The sequence below is a fragment of the Schistocerca cancellata genome, chromosome 3 (genome assembly GCF_023864275.1).
Source record: "Schistocerca cancellata isolate TAMUIC-IGC-003103 chromosome 3, iqSchCanc2.1, whole genome shotgun sequence".
In the NCBI taxonomy this organism is placed as follows: domain Eukaryota; kingdom Metazoa; phylum Arthropoda; class Insecta; order Orthoptera; family Acrididae; genus Schistocerca; species Schistocerca cancellata.
In genome coordinates, this window is record NC_064628.1 from 577,684,703 (window position 1) to 577,707,346 (window position 22,644).

A 22,644-nucleotide genomic window follows, 5' to 3' on the forward strand; every position below is an offset into this window, starting at 1 on the left:
TTGCAGATATCGTGACGCGTGCTCATCTTCTCTGGAGAACCACCTTCAAGCCAGCGGCAGTTATCTCGGAGTACGAGAATTTCACGGATAGCATTAAAGGTGGCACCGCCCATAGGGGTCCCCGTCCGGCTGACAGCGGGGACGCAGCGGGGGCGTGTGTCACCCCCACCCCCCCACCTGTAATGGTCGCCTGGTCGTAGATATTGCTAATTGCTATAATCGCACTATTTCACTCCCATTTACGGAGCTTGTTAGCACTTGATGTTAGGTTGGCGCCATTACAATGCATTGTAGTAATCACTGCTGCTTGCTGGATCGCTGCTGCGTCTCGATGTTGATGCTGGCTCTAAATCTGGTTGTCTAGGGTTAAAAACATGAGGTCCCGTGTTTTGTTTTATGTGCTTTTGATGATAAAGGATGAACGAAACCAACAAATATGTAAACTTCAAATATTTATTTCTCTGGTGGCCATCTTAATTCCATTGTCCACCAAAGATTATGACACAACACAACTTCCTTTACATGTTCTTTGCATTGTTTATCCACCTCAAACAATAACACACTAACACACTGTACCAAAGTGACATTCCGACTGCCTCTCGACCCTTCTTGCTGCTCGTATTTATAACATTGTCAAAGAACTACTAAAAAGAGATATACACTCCTGGAAATTGAAATAAGAACACCGTGAATTCATTGTCCCAGGAAGGGGAAACTTTATTGACACATTCCTGGGGTCAGATACATCACATGATCACACTGACAGAACCACAGGCACATAGACACAGGCAACAGAGCATGCACAATGTCGGCACTAGTACAGTGTATATCCACCTTTCGCAGCAATGCAGGCTGCTTTTCTCCCATGGAGACGATCGTAGAGATGCTGGATGTAGTCCTGTGGAACGGCTTGCCATGCCATTTCCACCTGGCGCCTCAGTTGGACCAGCGTTCGTGCTGGACGTGCAGACCGCGTGAGACGACGCTTCATCCAGTCCCAAACATGCTCAATGGGGGACAGATCCGGAGATCTTGCTGGCCAGGGTAGTTGACTTACACCTTCTAGAGCACGTTGGGTGGCACGGGATACATGCGGACGTGCATTGTCCTGTTGGAACAGCAAGTTCCCTTGCCGGTCTAGGAATGGTAGAACGATGGGTTCGATGACGGTTTGGATGTACCGTGCACTATTCAGTGTCCCCTCGACGATCACCAGTGGTGTACGGCCAGTGTAGGAGATCGCTCCCCACACCATGATGCCGGGTGTTGGCCCTGTGTGCCTCGGTCGTATGCAGTCCTGATTGTGGCGCTCACCTGCACGGCGCCAAACAAGCATACGACCATCATTGGCACCAAGGCAGAAGCGACTCTCATCGCTGAAGACGACACGTCTCCATTCGTCCCTCCATTCACGCCTGTCGCGACACCACTGGAGGCGGGCTGCACGATGTTGGGGCGTGAGCGGAAGACGGCCTAACGGTGTGCGGGACCGTAGCCCAGCTTCATGGAGACGGTTGCGAATGGTCCTCGCCGATACCCCAGGAGCAACAGTGTCCCTAATTTGCTGGGAAGTGGCGGTGCGGTCCCCTACGGCACTGCGTAGGATCCTACGGTCTCGGCGTGCATCCGTGCGTCGCTGCGGTCCGGTCCCAGGTCGACGGGCACGTGCACCTTCCGCCGACCACTGGCGACAACATCGATGTACTGTGGAGACCTCACGCCCTACGTGTTGAGCAATTCGGCGGTACGTCCACCCGGCCTCCCGCATGCCCACTATACGCCCTCGCTCAAAGTCTGTCAACTGCACATACGGTTCACGTCCACGCTGTCGCGGCATGCTACCAGTGTTAAAGACTGCGATGGAGCTCCGTATGCCACGGCAAACTGGCTGACACTGACGGCGGCGGTGCACAAATGCTGCGCAGCTAGCGCCATTCGACGGCCAACACCGCGGTTCCTGGTGTGTCCGCTGTGCCGTGCGTGTGATCATTGCTTGTACAGCCCTCTCGCAGTGTCCGGAGCAAGTATGGTGGGTCTGACACACCGGTGTCAATGTGTTCTTTTTTCCATTTCCAGGAGTGTAGTTTACAAGTCACATGTACATCTGTTATCATAATTTGTGCAGAAAAGTTATTAATTTGCATCGAGTGACATAATTTAACATGTTATTAAAATGACAGACAGATTTGTTGACTTGACAGAATAATTCTTTGTTACCAAAAGTCCGTTTTCTAGAAGTTTGTCAATTGACTTCTCTAATTTGCATAAATAAGTAATTAACATGAATTATTAAGAAATACATTGGTTTTCGTCTAAAACATGATTGATTTCGTGAATACTAAGTGAAACCGCTCCTAGTAAACAAATAGGTTTCACTGGGTGATTTTTATTTAAGGAGATCCAAAATACCTAAGTTGTACACTATTTTTCGTACTTCATATTAATTATTTAAGATGAACTCAGTGTTTTTACATGATGACATTTGCTGTATCAGTGATCAAGTGACATTATCTTTTGTGTGGGTTAGATATTCAGTATAATTTAATGGGTTGACTGTTTATGGAGACATGTTACGCAATCATTGTTAACATACACAATAACTTTTCTATAATCATAAATACTCGTTAAACTGGTTGAATTTGGAGGGTATCGCATACTTCGGTACAGTAAAGCCTTTAATATGTTCCGTTACACACCCCAAACCCTCCTCCAATATTGCTTGAGTAGCGATTTCAATTTTTTGAGTCTTAGTTGGCAAAAAATGACGCTGTTAAACCAATATACCCAAGCTTAAGTAATTACACGTATTAAAAGCTCTTGCACAGTAAAAATTAATAGTTTGCAGGATTTACTGAGATGCCAGTAAATCAAATACACTTATATTATTCATTAAAAAGACGATATTTCAGGTTTTAATGAACTGTGTTGGTGCGGCTACGAGTGATGAAGGAGCGGGATGGATAACCACGAATCTGCTTTAAGCTTGTAGGAGAGGTTGTCAGGAGGCTGACGACTAACAATCGAACTCAATGAAATAATCACTTACAATACAGTGCTGGTAAATAATTAATTTTTAGTCTGCGCATGAACCAAAAGGAACTGCTATGAAGATAGTTCAAGGCAATTCATCAGTGTTTTCTTTTTTTAAAAGGCAAAGGAATGAGGTTAAGTAAATACTTATTACAAAAAGAATTCCAGTTTTGACATTTAGGGTAAATGTATTTGGATCACTAGAACAGGAACTTGGTAATATTATTTTATCTTATGCTCTTTACAACGAGTTTAACTATCGTTTCTGACTTACTTTGATCGTAATAGCGTGGGACGTAACATGCTGCACAAGCGAGGAATAACCACAAAGTATGTCTAGAACCCTGTATGTTGTTCTAATCCCGTGAATGTTTCATATTAGAGACAGGAAAGGGGATGTGAAATTGCAAACAATACAGAGTGCATTTAATCCCAGCTACGAAGATCTATTTCTATTTAAAGGCTGTTTATCAATTAGACAGAAGTAGACTGAGACACCAGAGTTACGTAGTATTTGAATACTTTAAGAGACTTCGCAGATAACCTTCATGAGCAAAAAATGAGTTTAATATTCTAGTCTCGTGATGCAGGACCGCCGGCAGGTGTGGCCGAGCGGTTCTAGACGCTTCAGTCTGGAACCGCGCGACCTCTACGGTCGCAGGATCGAATTCTGCCTCGGGTATGGATGTGTGTGGTGTCCTTAGGTTAGCTAGGTTTACTTAGTTCTAAGTTCTAGGGGACTGATGACCTCAGCAGTTGAGTCCCATAGTGCTCAGAGCCATTTGAACCTTTTGATCCTTATCACAGGCAAACACTTGTCTAATACGTAATACTAAATCTGACGAATGGCAATACGAGAAGGAGAGCATATCTCAGAGATAAAAAATTTCGACAGGTATAGGTATGAGGGAGGAATAAAGGTATCAGCAGTGAGAAGCATCAAAGAGTAGAAACTTGCTGGCAGATTAAAACTGTGTGCCCGACCGAGACTCGAACTCGGGACCTTTGCCTTTCGCGGGCAAGTGCTCTACCATCTGAGCTACCGAAGCACGACTCACGCCCGGTACTCACAGCTTTACTTCTGCCAGTATCCTGTCTCCTACCTTCCAAACTTTACAGAAGCTCTTCTGCGAACCATGCAGAACTAGCACTCCTGAAAGAAAGGATATTGCGGAGACATGGCTTAGCCACAGCCTGGGGGATGTTTCCAGAATGAGATTTTCACCCTGCAGCGGAGTGTGCCTCCGTACGAACTCTGTTTCTCATATATTATGTTTTTGTTTCTTAAGTTAAATGTTCGTTGGCGGCAGCAGAATCATTCTGGTTCTCTAAATTTTCTCTACAGTGTTCCTTCTATAGATTCCCATTTGAGTTCCCAAAGCATCTCAGTAACACTAGCCTGTTGGTCCAACCTTCCGTAAGAAATTTACCAGCCCGCCTCTGACCTGCTTCGATGTCTTCTATTAAGTAGACCTGGTGGGAATCACAGACACTCGAGCAGTACTCACGAGTGGGTCGCACTAGTGTTCTATACGCAGTCTCCTTTGCAGATGGCCATTCCTAAAATTCTCCCACTAAACCGCAGTGGACCATTCGCCTTCCATGCTTACATGTTCATGCTATTTCACATCGCTTTGTAGTGTCCGCCTAGATATTTAATGGCTGTAGGCGTGTCAACCAGCCATACAGCAGCAATACACTAGTGTTCAGACAGGTACATAAAGGAGGTATATTGTGACATAAATTTTGGAGGCGGAGCGTTCCATATTCTGTTGTTCATTTCCCGGATTCCTCAGTTGCCTTTCATGCATACAATCACGATGCTGCGACACCTCCTCTGCACTCGAAACACGACGTCGATAACTGCTGCAACTATGGGGTTGGTACTGTTGCTATAATGGTTTCTAACGGTTTGTAGGGCGGATCAAAGATGATATTTAATCTGATGTGGTCGTCGGTGCGAATAGCAGGGATTTTAAAATGGCAATCAGCTGGGCTGTCATAATGTGGAAATGGGTCCATCTTGTATTGGGCTTGTTGTTTGCTTTGCGTATCCAATGAGTAATACTAGAGCCTCCTCTAGACACATCTGTATAGGTCACGCACACATCATGGCAGTCAGCTAGGAATTCCAGTTCCATTACGTTCGTTGGGTATTGGTTTTGATACGTTAAACTTGACCTGGCATCAGTCTACACAGTCGACGTTTCGTATGGCCTGCTCTAGTGCTGCAGGAGTTTTCCACGCCTGGTGCGGTAATGCCTGCATCTCCATATATTCAGCCGCGACGGCTCGAAGTTGCTTATTTATACAGTATCTTTCGCGCACACATAACGATGTTGATTACCGGATTTTTTCGTCAAGGGGTTCATATTTGTCGAAATAGAGTCGCAGGAGAAATTTCTTGCAGAGAAATATTCGCCGCAACTTCAATGGTGGTTTATTCGCTCCATCCAATAATGTATTGGTTGGGATTGACATGAACGCCTCAGTAACTGAATACAAGGCTTTGTAATGCACAGTGCCGTGTCTTTGGAGCGTGATGTCTATGCGTATTCGACATATCATTACCGGATGTGAGAAAGTCTGAAGTCCCATTAGAGCTAAGACTGGAATATGGTGAGACTCTGATCTTCCAGCGAAAACGTTTTTGCAATGGCGCTGTTGTCCTGTTCCTATTCCGCCTCATCTTCCTTGCTCATTACGTCTGGTGCGGCTGTAGACAAGAACGATTCTAAGAGTACGTCGAATGGTGGATGTGTCTGCACGTCCATTGCCACACGGTTTTTTTGTTCCTTATCATATTCCAAACCCCAATTATTTGTGTGTATCTGGAATCTGTGAAGCAGAAATGTTGTCGCGATTTTCTGTATTTGTACATTAATACTTTTTTGGCTTTAGTTTATAATTTCTTTAGAGCAAGGAAGTTCTAATCATTGTAGACATTTTTGTGTTTTCTCAGTGACTCGTTCGTGGTATTCTGAATCCCACCAACAGGTTGACGACCTATGAGCAGTCCGATCAGGTATTTAGACAACTTTTGCTTCACTCATGAGCGATACCGAGACCCCATTTTCTCCTTCTGGATCCATAGTTTCGATAATCGACTAGTGTTTCATGTAAGTTCCATTTGGTTTTGTATGGGTTTTCTTTTTATTTCTGGCTAACTGCGTCTTCGAGAGACTTCCTAGGTTGTGTGTTTATTATGACTTGGAGTGGCAAGTGATCCGAACCTAGAGTATCCGGTATCACTTCCGTTGTTGTTCCCGTTGACAATGTAGGGGATGCTATGCTCAAGTCCGCTGCCGCCGGAACTTCATTGGGTTGGCCAATTCGTGTGGGTGAGCCGTCACTTGGTATTATGAGATTTTGCGATCTAATATTGCCTGCAAGTAGGCTGTTTAGGTTTTCATGTTGGTAACGCCAAGCAGCGCTCTGTATGAAAGATCACTGACTGCGCTGTGTGCAGTCTGTGGCTGGTTGGACTGATTGTTGGAAGTTTTTCGCTGTGTAGGGTTGGGTAGTTGGATGTGAACAGTCCGTAGCGTTGGACAGTTGGAGGTGAGTCACCAGCAGTGGTGGGTGTGGGCAGAGAGATGCCAGAGTTTTGAGATATTAATATGAGCGGACGATCTGGATGTGTGTCCGTCAGAAAAAGTAATTTGTTAAACTGGATGTCACTTAGTATTATGAGGTTTTGTGACCTAATACAGCCTCTAAGTAGGCTGAACACTATTAAGGTAACTACGGTCGCATGTTCGAATCCTGCCTCGGGCATGGATGTGTGTGATGTCCTTACGTTAGTTAGGTTTAAGTAGTTCTAAGTTCTAGGGGACTGATGACCATAGATGTTAAGTCCTATAGTGCTCAGAGCCATTTGAACTATTAAGGTAAATACATTGTTCTCTATCAAAATCTTTCATTTCCTAACTATATGCCTATCATTAGTTAGTGCCTTCAGTAGTTAGTATCTTTTATTTAGCTGGTAGTATTGGTGCTCGCTGTATTGCAACAGTTCAAGTAACGAAGATTTTGGAGAGGTAAATGATTCATGAAGGGTATAGGCTATTGTTAGTCAGGGCTATTCTTTTGTAGCGATTATTTAATGTCAGATTGCATTGATCTAAAATATTGTGTGTCAGTTTAGAAATGTTGAAAATAAGTAAGGAGAAAACTGTCTCAGTACGTTCAGTTTCACTTTGGAGTTTGAAAATCAAGTAACGTATTAGTTTTACCAGCACAGTCATTCTTTACATTCAAAGAGGAAGTTTCATATGTCAACGCTTAGCACAGGATACCTCACTGGAATCTTCTGACTTTTTTCTGGTAATTTGAATACTCAGTGTAGTTATTGTTTATTGCCAGCGCGTAACTGTACAGAGAAATTCCTTTGTAGTTGTAGTTTTTCATTGTTATACAGTAAAATAGTTGTGGCATACATGTAGATTTGCACCATATATATCGCAACTGTGCTTGCAATTAATTAGATATTATTTTCGGTGCTATTTTAATGTGTTTTCTTATTTTTTCTCTTCAAATTGTGCTTTTCTGTGTTATCCTGTGAAATACGTGGTAATTATGGCGTATGAAAAACGTAACACTAGGCTCCAAAGTAAATGATAGTTACGACGAGCGTAGATAACCAGCACCACCGTGTAATGAATTAACAGATATTCAAAACAATAAGTTGGTAATTGTGCATAGGGAAATGGACCAGGCGATAAATAATGGTGTAGACAGTGAAATAATTAGTGAACAGGGAAGTATTGTCGATCGATGGGTTCGCAATAGCTCACCTCAGGAATCCGAAATGACAGGACAAAATTATACAAATACTGTAGATTCAGCTTTTGCGTCATTACCCTTTTCTCAATCAAGTCAAGATATATTTACTGTGTTTTCAAAATGCGAATGCTGCCGGTGCAAATGCACTGCCGATAAGCATTGTCATTGCAAATAATGCAACAGCTTGAAAAGTTAGACACAATGGAACAAAATAAGAGACAAACACAGCAAAAGCTTCAAAAGTTAGACACAGTGGAACAAACGCTTGAATAAACACGTGAAGATTTAACTACTGCATTACATAACATCGAATCTAAATGTCAGTAAGTCTATAACGTGGTAAAAACATAAATACGTGAGAATTTTCTACCAATTTTTTCGCGTCATGAAAATGCATTACAGAATCACGGAGCAACCATAAAAGAACTGCAAACTACTGTTCATGAAAATCACGACACTTTGAAGGCTAAAATTGACTCATTTGCGTCTAACGATACGGTTACGCAACTTGTACAAACTCAGGAAAACTTAAAGAAACAGTGGATACTCTAAAATTTGGTTCAGGAAAACACACCGAGGAAACCAGTTCATTATCGGACAAAGTAGCCGAACTTTCGGATCATTTCATTAACTTATCTACAGAGGTAGATGATGATCTGAATGACACAAGACCGATAGATTTCCCTGACACAGAAAAGTATGAGCAAATTTAGAAATTTGAACAAAATCAGAATCAAATTAATACACAGTACAAAAGAGAAATGCGGACAGTACAAGATCAGTTAACAAACGTAATGCAAGAATTACATATTTCAGAGGAGACTCGCGCTCCGACACGGGAAGAGGGACTCAGAAATACGGAAAAGTCACAAAATAATAACACAGGGCATTTCGGAAATTATGAAAGAAATTGGCAAGGTGTGCCGAATTTTGAGATGGAACCGCCGACACGACGTAACAATGACCGATTTGCGACCCGCTGACACGAGGACTTTGACTATAAGCTGTTCATCACTACACGTAAATTAAAAACATTTAATTCTAGCAACGACATTCATCCACAAGCGTGGCTTCATCAATTGCCTCACCGTTTTTCTCCCAACTAGTCATCACAGCACAGATTAGAATTTATGTGTGGCTACTTAGAGAATGAACCAGTTGTAAGAATTCGATCGGTCATTCGCGAATGTCACAGTGAAGGAGAATTTTATCATGCCTTCTTCTCAGCATATTGGTCTCAAGCTACTCAAGATCGGGTAAAACGTAGCATCATAATGATGAAACACTTTTGAACAATCTCCATTTTCCAGTCTTGTCAAATATTTTGAAGACATGTTGCGTAAGAATCAGTGTCTGTCAAACACATACAGCCCCTTAGAACTTACTCGCATTTGTTTAATTAAGTTGGCGGAACATTTAAGACATTTTATTTTGGCAGCTTTTCAGGGACTGTTGCAAGAATTGGAAATAGACACTGACAGTCGCAGAATGTGAAAACCGGAACACAACAACTACAGGTCATATCTGTCACAATTTCATGACGACAGAAATAATAACTGGACACGACAAGACTACTTTCATAACGCAAATCGTGATCAAAACAGACACCAACCGTATGACAACCATTGGCAGAATAATAGTAATTACAGGGAAAGATCACCTCTCTGTGGTAATGACTACGATAGAGACAGTCAGAGAAACAGACAATATCGGAACCAAAATAATTATTATCAAGGGAGACAGAATGACTTCAGACGCAACGGTCCACCGCACAGTCACGATTCCGGGGCAAAGTCTCCACCACGTGACCTACAAGAAAGGAACTATGGAAAGTATCGAAAAGACGACATACGATATAATCTTAACAACAGAACAGAATTTAACCAAAATTGGCGTGATTCAAATAGGGCAGGGCCCTATCGACAAGTTGAAATTGTAGAGGTTAGATCTCCAAATCCTAATAACGACGAGCGACAACAAAGAGACAGTAGACAATGACTCACACTGCTGCCAGCCACAAAACGTACTTATGAAGCTGACGACATAGCTGCCGTGGCTATTAATTACGTAAAAATGGAAGATATTAGGAACATCTTACTCCAGGAACACAACGTAAAACATAACAACATTGCATATCTTGTAATTCACATTACAGTAAATGACGTAAAATTTATGGCTGTACTTGACTCTGGCAGTCCAATTTCAGCAACTAGTGAAACAGCTTTTAGCAAATGCAACAAATCGAACAATTGTCCCACACTTCCTTTACGTAAGATGAAATTAGAAGGTGCAATTTTACAAAAAAGAGTAGATGTACGCCAACAAACTAACATAGAATTCTTTTGTCACAGCCACAGGTTCACTATGAACTCTGTTATTGTTCATTTATTGTCGATGGAAATTGTATTGTATGTAGACTTTTTGAATGAATATAAAGCAGTTCTGAATTTTCACGACGTTGAAATAAGTTTAGAGAAAGAAGGAAAGTCAATAGCTTTGAAATTTGAAGATTTGCTCTCAAACCATGATGAGGAAATTAATCGGCTTTACCTCTTGTTAGACAACAGTTCGGAACTTTCGACGGAACTTGACACTAATAATCACTTTGCAAGTATTGACAGGAATGATATCGAGGACGTATTAGATACTAAAGACCTAATTCAGAACAAAATTCAAACAATTGAGAACTGTAATGACACTGATAGATAGGACCTTTTTGACATTTCACAAGCACATTCCACAGTTTTTACTCACAAGACAGAAAGAATCAAAGGATTTCAATATCAGTTTCCTGTTCGTGAGCATACTAAATTTTGCGTCAGACCATATGCAATTCCGGCAAATTATAGGGACCGTGTCAGAACAGAAATACAATCTGTGCTTGACGAGGGCATTATTGAACATGCTGTAAGATCTTATCATATCGAACTTCATCCAGAATGTAGAAAATACACAGCTTTTCTTTGTTACGGCGTTTGTTATCAATTTCGGAAACTTCCTTTTGGTTTGAACATTTCTTCGGCAGCATTAGTTCGTGCGCTAAATTCCATATTACCTGAGTTCTTAAAATGTCGCATTACCTTATATGTGGACGATATGTTAACACCAGAAGCCTCACAGGAACAACATAATCGCATCCTCAACAGTGTGTTACGTAGTTTTGCAGAATCTTGAATCACAGTTAACTTGGAAAAGTCTGAATTCGGCGGGACAAAGTTGAAGTTTTTGGGACATATTATTTTTTCTGAAGGCATTCAGCCGGGTCCTGAAAAGTTAGAAGCAATCAGAGCCATTCCAGCTCCATCCACAAAAAAACAAGTCCGAAGTTTTCTAGGTCTCGTAAATTTTTACCGTCGTTTTCTAAATATGCAAATTCTAGTAACTCCAAAACTTTGTTCTCTCATTGGAAAAAATATTATTTGGAACTGGGACGAACAGGCACAGTTGGAATTCAATTCTTTGAAAAAAGCGCTATTTAACGCGCCAATCTTAGCTCACCCAGATCTGTCGCAAGATTTCTGCCTCAGCACTGATTCTTATAAAGTCGGTCTTGGTGTACATTTATTTCAAGAAGCCATAGAAAATGACACTACTGTTCAGAAAACCATTGCCTTTGCTAGTCGCGTGCTAACAAAATGCGAAAAAATTATTCCGTTACTGAATTCTTTCTTTCTGGTAAACACGTAAAAGTATAGTGATCATCGTGCATTACAATTTCTTATGTCTAAAGCATTAAATCATGACAGGTGAAAACGTTGGGCATTGTTTCTGCAAGAATTCCACTTCACAATAGTCTACATTCCCGGCAAGGAAAACATTATTGAGGTTGCACTGTCACTTGCACCGGCAGGGCTTGAGAAAAGTAACACAGAAGGCAACCTCGAGAAAAATCTCAGTATTCTTTACATTCAGAAAGTCGCCTTTTAAAACTTCATCACCACATCTTTAAAGGACATTACTCATGAACAAGATAAAGATCCGATTTGGACACACATCATAAGCAAATGAAATGAAAAGACACACACACAGATTCGGCATTATTATCTGGTTAGAAACAACATACTCTTCAAACGCTGCACTGTTGATGACGTGCTATGAGTACTTTGCATTCCTGACGATTTTGTTAAGAAGCTCATTTGGTACATTCATTTCAGCATTTTGGTCCACGAAATGTTATCATATTCTTCGGACGACTTGTTATTTTAACAATATGGAAAAGATAATTCGAAGAGTCTTGTCTGTTTATAAACTTTGTCAAAAAGCAAAACCATCTATCATCTCACATCGTGCTCCGTTGTTTCCTATAATTCCTACTAAATTAAAAGAATTTGCTGCTGTTGATCTCTTGGGACCCCTTGTCAGAACATCGAATGAATTGTCATACGTTCTAGTCACTGTTGAACTTACTTCAAAATTTGTTTCTTTCACACCGTTACGTAAAGCCACTGGATGGTCTGTATCCAAAGCCTTCGTTAAAAATTTCTTATCTGAAGTTGGACACGTTGCTAAAGTCATTTCAGATAATGGACCACATTTCAGATCTGTTGTTTGGACACGCATGCTTTTGAATCGTAAAATCAAACCTGTTTTTATTTCATTGTACTCACTACATTGTAACCCATCTGAACGGATTATGAAAGAAATCAATAAGCTTTGCAGACTTTATTGTCACAGAAAGTATCAGTATTGGGGCAGATATTTACACTTATTTCAAAACGTGCTGAATGAAATGCCTCATGACTCCACTGCTTTACCCCCTATTCCTGTACTGAAGAATGAAGAACCACCGAACAGAATCAGAGAGCTTGTACCTTTTCCGAATACACGTAAACTTTAACACAAAGACATAATTGATTTGGCTGTTAAAAATATTAATTCTACTGCAGACAAAAGGAGAAAACTACACGGTAAAGCAAATGCAAAGAAACTATATATTCGTCAGAAAGTTCTCATTAAAGTTCATTCATTGTCACATAAGAAGAAACACTTGAGTCACAAATTCTTTCTGATTTACAATGGACCTTACAGGATCTGACGTACACCACGTGATAACTGCGTTGAAGTTGAAACTCTGCGTACTGGAAAAGTAAAGGTCAACACCACATTTGACATGTAAAACCATTTATTGAGAGATAATTTGCTTTATGACTTAGCCGCTGCTATACGATTTCTACTTTATGTTATTAGTACACTTAGTCACTCTTAGAAACTGTTAATATGTAACAATACTTTGAAGTTAACTATCCAGTCTAGAACTTAGGGAATTTATTTAGATAGTAATTACGACTGCATTGCTATAGTGAGCAGACAACACAGTGTTATTGGGTGTACAGCTTACTTGTTCGTTGCACGATTACGAAACGACTATAAGGCTTACATATTGTTACATATGCTTCGCTGTATCAATGTAATTCAAGAATCTTTCTAAAAATGTTCCAAGCACAAAATTTAGTCACTCAAATGCGTCCTGTAGTCCTGTGACGCTAAACCGTGCGTTTTGCTGTAAGATAATTTCTGTCATTACTTAACGATAAAAATGTGCCAAGTGTCGTAGTTATCGTCGTCCATAAGCAAAGTTCTGTAGAAGTGAATGTATTTACCTTTTCATTTACGAAAGTAAAGTGCTACGCAGATAGATGTCGTAGTTATTACGGTCATTACCGTAACCAAGAAAATACTGTACTGTAACGTATTGTTGTGTTACAGAAAAGGCTATCTCATAGTAACTATACTACAAAAGTTACTGCTAAAACAAGTTTTAATTTTCAGAAGAACGCAGAAACCTGTGCAGACATAAACAGATACAGCGCAAAAGCAATAATGATGATTTTGTCACTCATTAGTAGCGTCGTAACATAATCGTGTAGCTGTCAAATAAACCAAATACTATGTCCTCTGTAATCTCTCAGAAAGTACTTTAAATACAAAACGTATTTTTAAGTAAACCAAGATGTTGTATTAAAATCTCATAGCAGTATATGTTCCAAGTATGTAAGCATTATAGTCGTTACATAATCATGCAACCAACAAACAAAATGTATACACACTGAGACAGTGTCGACTGTTCCTTATAAAAATGTATGTACTATTCTACATACAAGTAATTTTTTCATCTGATTTTACAATAAACTTGTGTAACTGATGTTCTGATTTCATTTCCTTTTGTTTCATGCCATTATGTTAAGAAAACTGTAAATAAGTTTCAATGTGATTATTAATGTTTATGTCAAATGTCAAGTAATATTGTAATAGAATTTTAATGTAACAAATGTTGAAACTGTTGTAAGATGTTTAAAATTATAACTGTGCGTCTGGTCCATACGTAGGCAATGTGTTAGGATATGTAGAATGCAAAACCTCGGGTGAATACCCAGTCTGTCAGGGAGCAGTAAAAGGTGGATGGCAGGCAAGTGCGGGAAAACGCGCGGGCACTGAACGGCACAACGGGCACAGTAGTAGTTGGAGTTTGGCACTGGTTTGAGCAACACCTTCTGGAGTGAGGAGGCTCTCCTGGAAGACATAGCTTCACTGAGCCTCGGGTATGCCGCTCCAACGCCCACACAGAATGGCTAAATTCCATAGGCACTAAATGGAGAAGTATTGCGACGCTAAGAAGAATTAAAGTGCCGATGCGTCGAGAGCCATAGCTGTGGTTGTATGTGTGCTCTGTGCCTCGCCATTCTGCCGCCCGCCAACCGCCGCATCGATACTAGCAGGTTGAAACTTTTAGTACTGTATTCGTATGGATCAGAGAGTGGACTGTGTTTGTTTGGTGCAATAATAATCTAAAATTTACCAGGACTTTTTCATCATTTAATTATCCTCACAACTAACCTAGACAGGGTCCTTTCCTAACGTTGTGCGATCCGAGTGTCCCAAAATGAAAATTAAAAATTGTGTTAATAATAATTATTTGCAGAACTAGCTATATTAGAATGGTGTTTAAAGAAATGTTTTGTTAATGAACCAGTAAATGAATAGCGAAACTCTAACAAAGTTAAAAGATAACTTTAGTATTGATATAGTAATGAAGTTTATTATTTAGAGACAGATTTAAAGGCATTTAAATGAGCAGTAAATAAGATGAAAAGAGTAGTAACTTATATACTGGAAATCTTGAATGAATAATAAATTCAGTAATCATTTTTTTTAAAATACAGCAATCATAATAGTTTCAGTGTCCCTCTTTCATTCATTTGACTTCTGAAGTGTTCTAAATTGGTTTGACCAGCAAAAGTTAAAGTCAATACAAAAGTCAAAATTTATCGGTGTTTTATCTTTATCAAAATTGGAATTTAGTGTGTGGCATGAAAGTACAATTTCTAGGGTAACCTATGCCTGATTTTAATCAGATTAATAGACAGTATAAAGTATTTTAGTAAACATTATAGTGTAGTGTTATGTATTCATGATTTTCCATATCAGTACAGAATGTGAAACTATCAGTTCAATAGATTTTCTGATTCTAAAATTCTACTATATTATGCAGTGTTACAACTTGTTTTGTATGAATAAATATCAACTTTACAGTGAAGAAACTCAGTTAATGCCTAATTAGGCTGGCGACCGAATTATTGTCACATTGGTAGCATCTTCCGGTTTGCTTTTGGTCCATCCTGACGTGTGATTGCATTTCGAAATTTCTTGACGGATCATTGTTATTACAGAGTGGATATAAGTCTTATTTGCCACCATTCAGGTACATGTTGTCGATATCTATGTGAAAATCCTTTCTCATAAGGTGAATCCCGCTCACTTACCACGGTACAGGCTTTAACGAGTGCTGTCTCAAGGATTACAGATTCTAGCGACATATTTCACCATCTGAGGGCATAATTGCATTAACCATCAGGGGAGTATGCTTACTTTGTGTACTAAGCATGTGGCAAGCGCTAGGATCCTTAGCTAATATGGCATTGGCCTATTCAATTTTACACATCCGTACCATATTTCGATAACACAGAATTACACAGTTATCTGATCATTTAACTGATAGAGACAAACATTTTTTTTTCTATATCAGTGACACATGTTTACATAATTACACAGTTGGATAACTTCACACTTATTAAATTGTAGTTTCGTCTGCATTTTGTGAACTGTTCATATTTACTTGAGAAACCACTGTGGTACTACGAGAGCATTTTTTGGAGACTTTAAAATTATTGAAAAAAGCTATAACGTGTTTGAGATTTGACTAAGGTGTTATGATGTTATTATTGTAATGACGATGTGTTTTGTGACATCGAGGTGTGGTTGTGATCATTATGAAAGGTGAATGTGTGAATGTTGCTCTTTAGCAATGGCATCTACTCCACTGCGCGGTGCGTCTATATTTATAGGATTTCCCGGTCCTACGTAATCACTACCAGGTAGAGTATATCCTTTGTTCTGTACACATTCAACTAATTTTTTAACGCCGTAAGCAGCACCTGCGGCGGCAGCAGTTGTCGCGCCAGCCACTATCGCTATTTGCCCTGAACTTGTAACACCAGCTGTGCTAATTGCGGCCCCGTTTCGGCGGGACAGTGACGCCGCCATCGCGACCTTGGGACCCCGGGGGCCCCCGGGGTCAGTTGCTGACCCTTGAATCATGAAACGACGCATGGAGTCATGTTTCGATTCATGAGGGTCAGCAACTGATAAAAAAAATCCTGCTGGAAAATTTTTTGGACACTGTTAGTTATGAGATTTTGTTTCTATACATTTCTAACGTAAATTTTCAACCTGTGAAATTTTTTTATTTATATGAGACTGTCACCATAGAGAAAACTGCTCTCGTAAATGTTTCAATAAGGAAGGTAGGTGATCTTGACTTGTTGCACTCTGAGCGCCCAGCTGCACGACAGTTGCGTGGAAAAAAAAGCATTAGTGTGTGCCTTTCAGAGGCACAGGTATAGAAAAAAGAGGCCATTGACCTCGCTATTGATATTTCTTTGTAGAAAGCATCGCAAACATGACACACTCATACTTGAAAACATATGATTACACTTTGGAGCTCGTACTTTCTACTATTTACTGAAATACCTATGAAAGGATGAGAAATATTTTTCGTCTAGACACCTGATTATGACTACTGTCTTTCTAGTTGAGAGATTTTTAGCTGCCTTATGAAATGCCGTATCGCTAGTGAATGAGGTTTCATGCCTTGCTTTGCATATATATTTGCCTATTTTGTTTGATATCTAATCTCTATCTGCGCGGCAGCATTGGTTAAAATGAAATTTAATAGATGTACTAATGTAAATATTTTCTGTCTACAGATCCATTAAATAATAATTTTATGATCTACTTTCTTTAAAAAAAGGAGTTCTAGGAAACAAAAGAAGTACAGGAAGGAGAACTGATATAGACATTAGGATGTAGATAGACATTTCCCTTCACAGAAATTGCAAACATAATTTTTTTCAAATACTTGGTAACTTGTTTGGTAGAGTAAGTTACTGTGATACATTCCTCTAGAGTTAAGATGTGACATAGGTATTAAGGTGTAAATAGACATTTCCATTATCTGTATTGCTGTCTTTGCTGTAATATTTTTTCTGCTTGAGCTTTATTATATTTAGGTATAGTTTATTGCTTTTGCTGCTGCTGTTTGTCAGGTATTGTCCTACTGAATTTCACTTTGTATTACTCTGCTAAGCCATTTTTACAACTGATTTATTTTTCTTGTTGTTGCACATTGGCTCATATTAGTTGTAATTTTGTATTTGCTTTGCTAATTTATATTGTTGCAGATGAAGCCGAGTAGTGTAGTCATAATAGTGTAGTGGTTAGGATACTAGATTGTTGCATAGTGGGTTGTGAGTTCAAAACTCATCTGAACTGAAAAATTTTAATTTCTATATTCAGTTTGAGTACATTATAGAAGCATCCACAAATGGCAAGGATCATTGTACTGGAATGTTCTGTAGCTGTATATATACCGTATGTGTTCTGTCTGGAGGTGCTGTTGTATGTGCAAGTGCTGAATGAACCTTCATTAAGTGAAGTTAGTTTTCATCATTCATCTACTTACACCTTCCTCTACATGACAATATTTATTGCTACATGCTTTGACAATTTGGATTTTTTTCTCATTCTTGTTTGTGCTGCAGCATTGCCTCATCTCTTAGTTTCTGTATCTGAGCTCAGTAGATTTAAGTTAGCTTAAGAGGGGAGAGGCTACATAAGAAACTAACTATGAGGAATATGGAAAAATGCATTGAGAAGTTATATGATTTGAGTCAATATGAGTATTGTACAATGAGGAATAATTATTTTGAAAGAGGAAATAAACAGATAAGTAGGGCTTAGGGACAAGAGGGTTATGTAGGATTTTCTTGAAAAAAAAATAAGGAGGTAAAGAATATGTGAAAATAGTAATACAGAAAGCACACATAGATATGACTTCTTCAGAATAATGATGAACTAAGGGAGATCTCCGAGAAGTAAAGAAAGTTTTGTTATACTGCAGTACCAAATGTTATGCTGAAAACAAACCCTGTCCTTTCTTTTTCTGTGATTCTGCTATGTGTTTATGTGTACCCTTGTATGTCGATGTTCTTCATGTCTTTATGTGTTTATCTGATAAGAGTTATGTTGTAGAATTTCTCTAATACTTAGCTGTATTTAATATGATGAGGAGTGCTGTTATCTTCAAATACAATCTGTTATTTACTTTGGAAAAATGTTTAGATATTACTTATTCTGCTATGTTTCCTTTTTTATGCTCATGTATCAATTTTATGTTCTAATTAAAATTCTCAGTTTTTTTCAATTCCTATAATACTCATGTATATGACATTTGAACACTATTAAGGTAAATACAATGTTTGTTCTCTATCAAAATCTTTCATTTGTTAACTATATACCTATCAGTAGTTAGTGCTTTCAGTAGTTAGAATCTTTTATTTGACTGGCAGTATTGGCGCTCGCTGTATTGCAGTAGCGGTTCAAAATGGTTCAAATGGCTATGAGCACTATGGGACTTAACTTCTGAGGTCATCAATCCCCTAGAACTTAGAACTACTTAAACCTAACTAACCTAAGGACATCACACACATCCATGCCCGAGGCAGGATTCGAACCTGGGACCGTATTGCAGTAGTTAGAGTAACGAAGGTTTTTGTGAGGTAAGTGATTCATGAAGGGTATAGGTTATTGTGAGTTAAGGCTATTCTTTTGTAGGGATTATTGAAAGTCAGATTGCGTTGCGCTAAAATATTGTGTATCAGTTTAGAAATGTTGAAAATAAGTAAAGAGAAAGTAGTCTCAGTACGTTCAGTTTCACTCTGGAGTTTTAAAATCAAGTAATGTAGAAGTTTTACCAGCACAGTCATTCTATACATCCAAAGGGGAAGTTTCAAGCCACCAGCGTTTTCCTCATTGCACTGGCACTTCTGCAGACCCACAGTGAAGGTGGCCTTTAATGTCATCTAGTAGCAGAAGTGGTTCCCCCTTGGAACCAATTATTGTTGATTGTCTTTCAAAAAATCTGTCATTAGGTGCTTCGTATGCCGAGAAAAAATTCAGATGGAGATCCTTGATCCTCAAGTGGATACCTACTATTTTTAGTGTATCTTGCTGAGTACCAGTATTGAGAACGAAAAGGAGGGTATCTTGTTTTATCAACAATGTTGCACCGACGTAGCTATCACCTCTTTTCGGTGACGACAGAAATGTCTACGTTACCATCGAGCACAAAATGTCTAAGCTGTCTTTGTGTCCCTTGAGCGATCCTATGTTCCATTGGATGATTTTATAGGTCATTTTGGGGTGTAAGTTGTGGGTTAAAAATATTTTGGGTTGACATTCGTATCGAATCTGTTTGTAAAAAACCACTCAAATACGAAGGTCGCATACAAATTTCTTTATTTAAAACGACCTGTTTCAACAATCATCCGTGTCATCTGCAGGTCTTTAACATATTTTTGTTGTAAAAGATGTTAATTTTGCGCTGAACCTTACGCACAACGTAAAATGGACATGTTTTCCAACAGACAGATGTTAAAGACTTGAAGATGACAGCGATGATTAATGAAACAGGTCGTCTTAAGTAAAGAAATATTTTATGCGACCTTGGCTTTTGAATGGTTTTAACAATTAAAACAGATCGTCCATCAGTATTCTGAAAATGAGAAAATCTCTTTTTGTAATACTGGAATGGGTCCATTAGTAGCCTGCTGGTATGATATAGGCTTCTCTTTTATCATAGCCGTAATTATACTTAAAATGTTGTTAACGTGATAGATGATAGCGTCACTCTATAGGATGAATCTGTGAAATTGTGGTGGGTACGGGTTGGGACCCACTGGAGCGAGAGGGACGCTGAGTTCTGCTTGGTACAATTGGTCCTGGGGAATAATGTTTTGATGAGGTCCTCTGTGTTCCATAGAAGTTATTTGTTGCGGATGGTGTAGTTAGGTATGGCTGTACCCTGACTCGTAATGTTTGGTGGTGTGGTAACTGCACTCGCATAAAGCTTGTATTCTAACAAAGCTGCTGCTTCACGGGATGGTATATACACACCCCTTCGTTGGCGAACTCAGTGAATATAAACAAACTGAGAGAGCCGCTGTGATCTAAATGTCACCACAAAGTATTGTTATGCCTTGCTTATTTAATATTATAATTTTACTAAACTTTCTGGTGGCAATAACTTCACAGCAACACGTCATTTCCGTTAGTAATTCGTCCTCCGCAAGTGAGATTTGAGCATTATTGACGATACCTTGTTTAGTAGTGAAGAACTTCACAATACGGGCCTCCAAATTTGTTTTGTCTAAGGAAGAATGTTGAACTAAGGCATTGGCAGTTAACCTGACACAGTCTCAATTTTAAATTTTGATTATCTGCTTGAATAACGTCGCACGTTATTTCTAATAATTTTGCCTAGTGCAGTTCGGTGGAGCATGTCTCTGTTTTCAACAAATAACGAGAAAGGAACTTTGTCGATAGCTGCATGTTAGTTAGCTGTCCCACTTACCTTCTTAGGTGGCGTTGACACATGGCACTTTCTCCACTTTGTTTCGCTGGTAATCGTCTCCTTCCTCCTCCGTGCGGTTCCGTTGGCGTTTTTGTGAGGGCTGCAGGTCTCTCTCTGTAGTTGCTTCGACAAGTGCAACACGTCGGTGCGCATCTTCTTGCTGCAACAACGTGATTGCGTAGCAAATCACTTCATTACTGCATGTATGAAGAACATTAGTATCCATTGTAACACTGTGCCGCAGTTTTTGCAAAGTTTGTGTTGCCGGAAGCCTGTCACTGCCATTGTCCATGGTGGTGATCGCAGCGCAACAAATGTTTTAACGATTCCGCGGTATTTATCGAATACCGGAACGAATTATCACTGTTTACACTTCACGAGACCTGTACGAGAAATAAGTGTTCACACTACCAGAGTGTATCGATGTCAACACTTCTTTGTCCCGAAGCGAAATGAGGTAGCACGTTACTAATACTGTATTCGAACATTGAGTGGTAGTTTTTCCTACTCATCTGCATTTACTTACATTTTTCTACATTTGGAGCTGGCTGCCATTCATTACACCAACTACAAATTTTTCCTATGACGTATTGTATACTTCTACAGTCACTGAACGACGACACATTCGCGTACAACACAGCATCATCAGCATACCGCTCCCTAACCTGTAGGTCAGGTCATTGAACCATATAGAGAATAAAAGCGGTCCAGTCACACTTACCTGGGGCATTTCTGAAGATGTTCTTGTTGCTTGAGAAGTCTTCGATCGACTCGAGAATCTGGAAATCTACTCCGTATACTTCGACCATCGTCAACAGTTCACAGTGGGATACCTTATCAAAAGGTTTTCAGAAATCTAGGAATATGGTATATGCCTTCTGCCGTTCATCAATAGTTCACAGAATGCCATGAAAAAAGGGCATGCTCATTCAAGCACGAGTGACGCTTTCTAAATCAATGCTGATTTGTGGACAAAAGCTTTTCTGTCTGAAGGAAATTTGTTATATTACCACTGGAAACATGTTCAAGATCTCTGCAGCAAACTCATGTTAAGAAACTTGGTCTGCCATATTGTAGGTCCGTTCTTTTACCCTCATGCTTAAAAATTAAGGACAATGCTGATACATGGCGAAACAACGCTCTGGTGGGCGGTTTGCGGGTTTAAGTCACCTCGGGGTATGACCATGCGGTGCATTTGAGCTGCGGTCGTCGCACGGTGGCGCTGGCTGCAGTCCACATGCGCAGAGGTGTGTTGGTGCATGTCAGAGTATGGTAAAACGAGTAAGTGTGCAGATATTTTCAGAAGTGCTAACTGTGCCTTTATGTTGAAAATGGCTCAAAGAACACATATTGATGACGTTGTGAGGGGTAGTACACTAGGGCAACTGGAGGCTGGTCAAATACGGCTTGTGGTAGCACGGGCCTTCCGTGTGCCACAATGTGTGATCTCAAGATTATGGCAACGATTCCAGCAGACAGGAAACGTGTCCAGGCGCTACAGTACGGGACGTACACAGTGTACAACACCACAAGAAATCCGATATATCACCATCAGTGCCCGCAGGCGGCCTTGTAGTATTGCAGGCAGCCTTGCTCGCGACCTTACCGCAGCCACTGGAACAGTTGTCTCCATACACACAGCCTACGGACGACTGAGCAGACATGGTTTATTCGCCCTGAGACCTGCAAGGTGCATTTCACTGACCCCTGGTCACAGGAGAGCCCGTAAACCCTGATGTCAAGAACACAGTACATAGTCACTGGAACAGTGGTCCCAGGTTATGTTCAAGCACGAGTCCAGGTGTAGTCTGAACAGTTATTCTCGCCGGATTTTCATCTGGCGTCAACCAAGAGCCAGATAC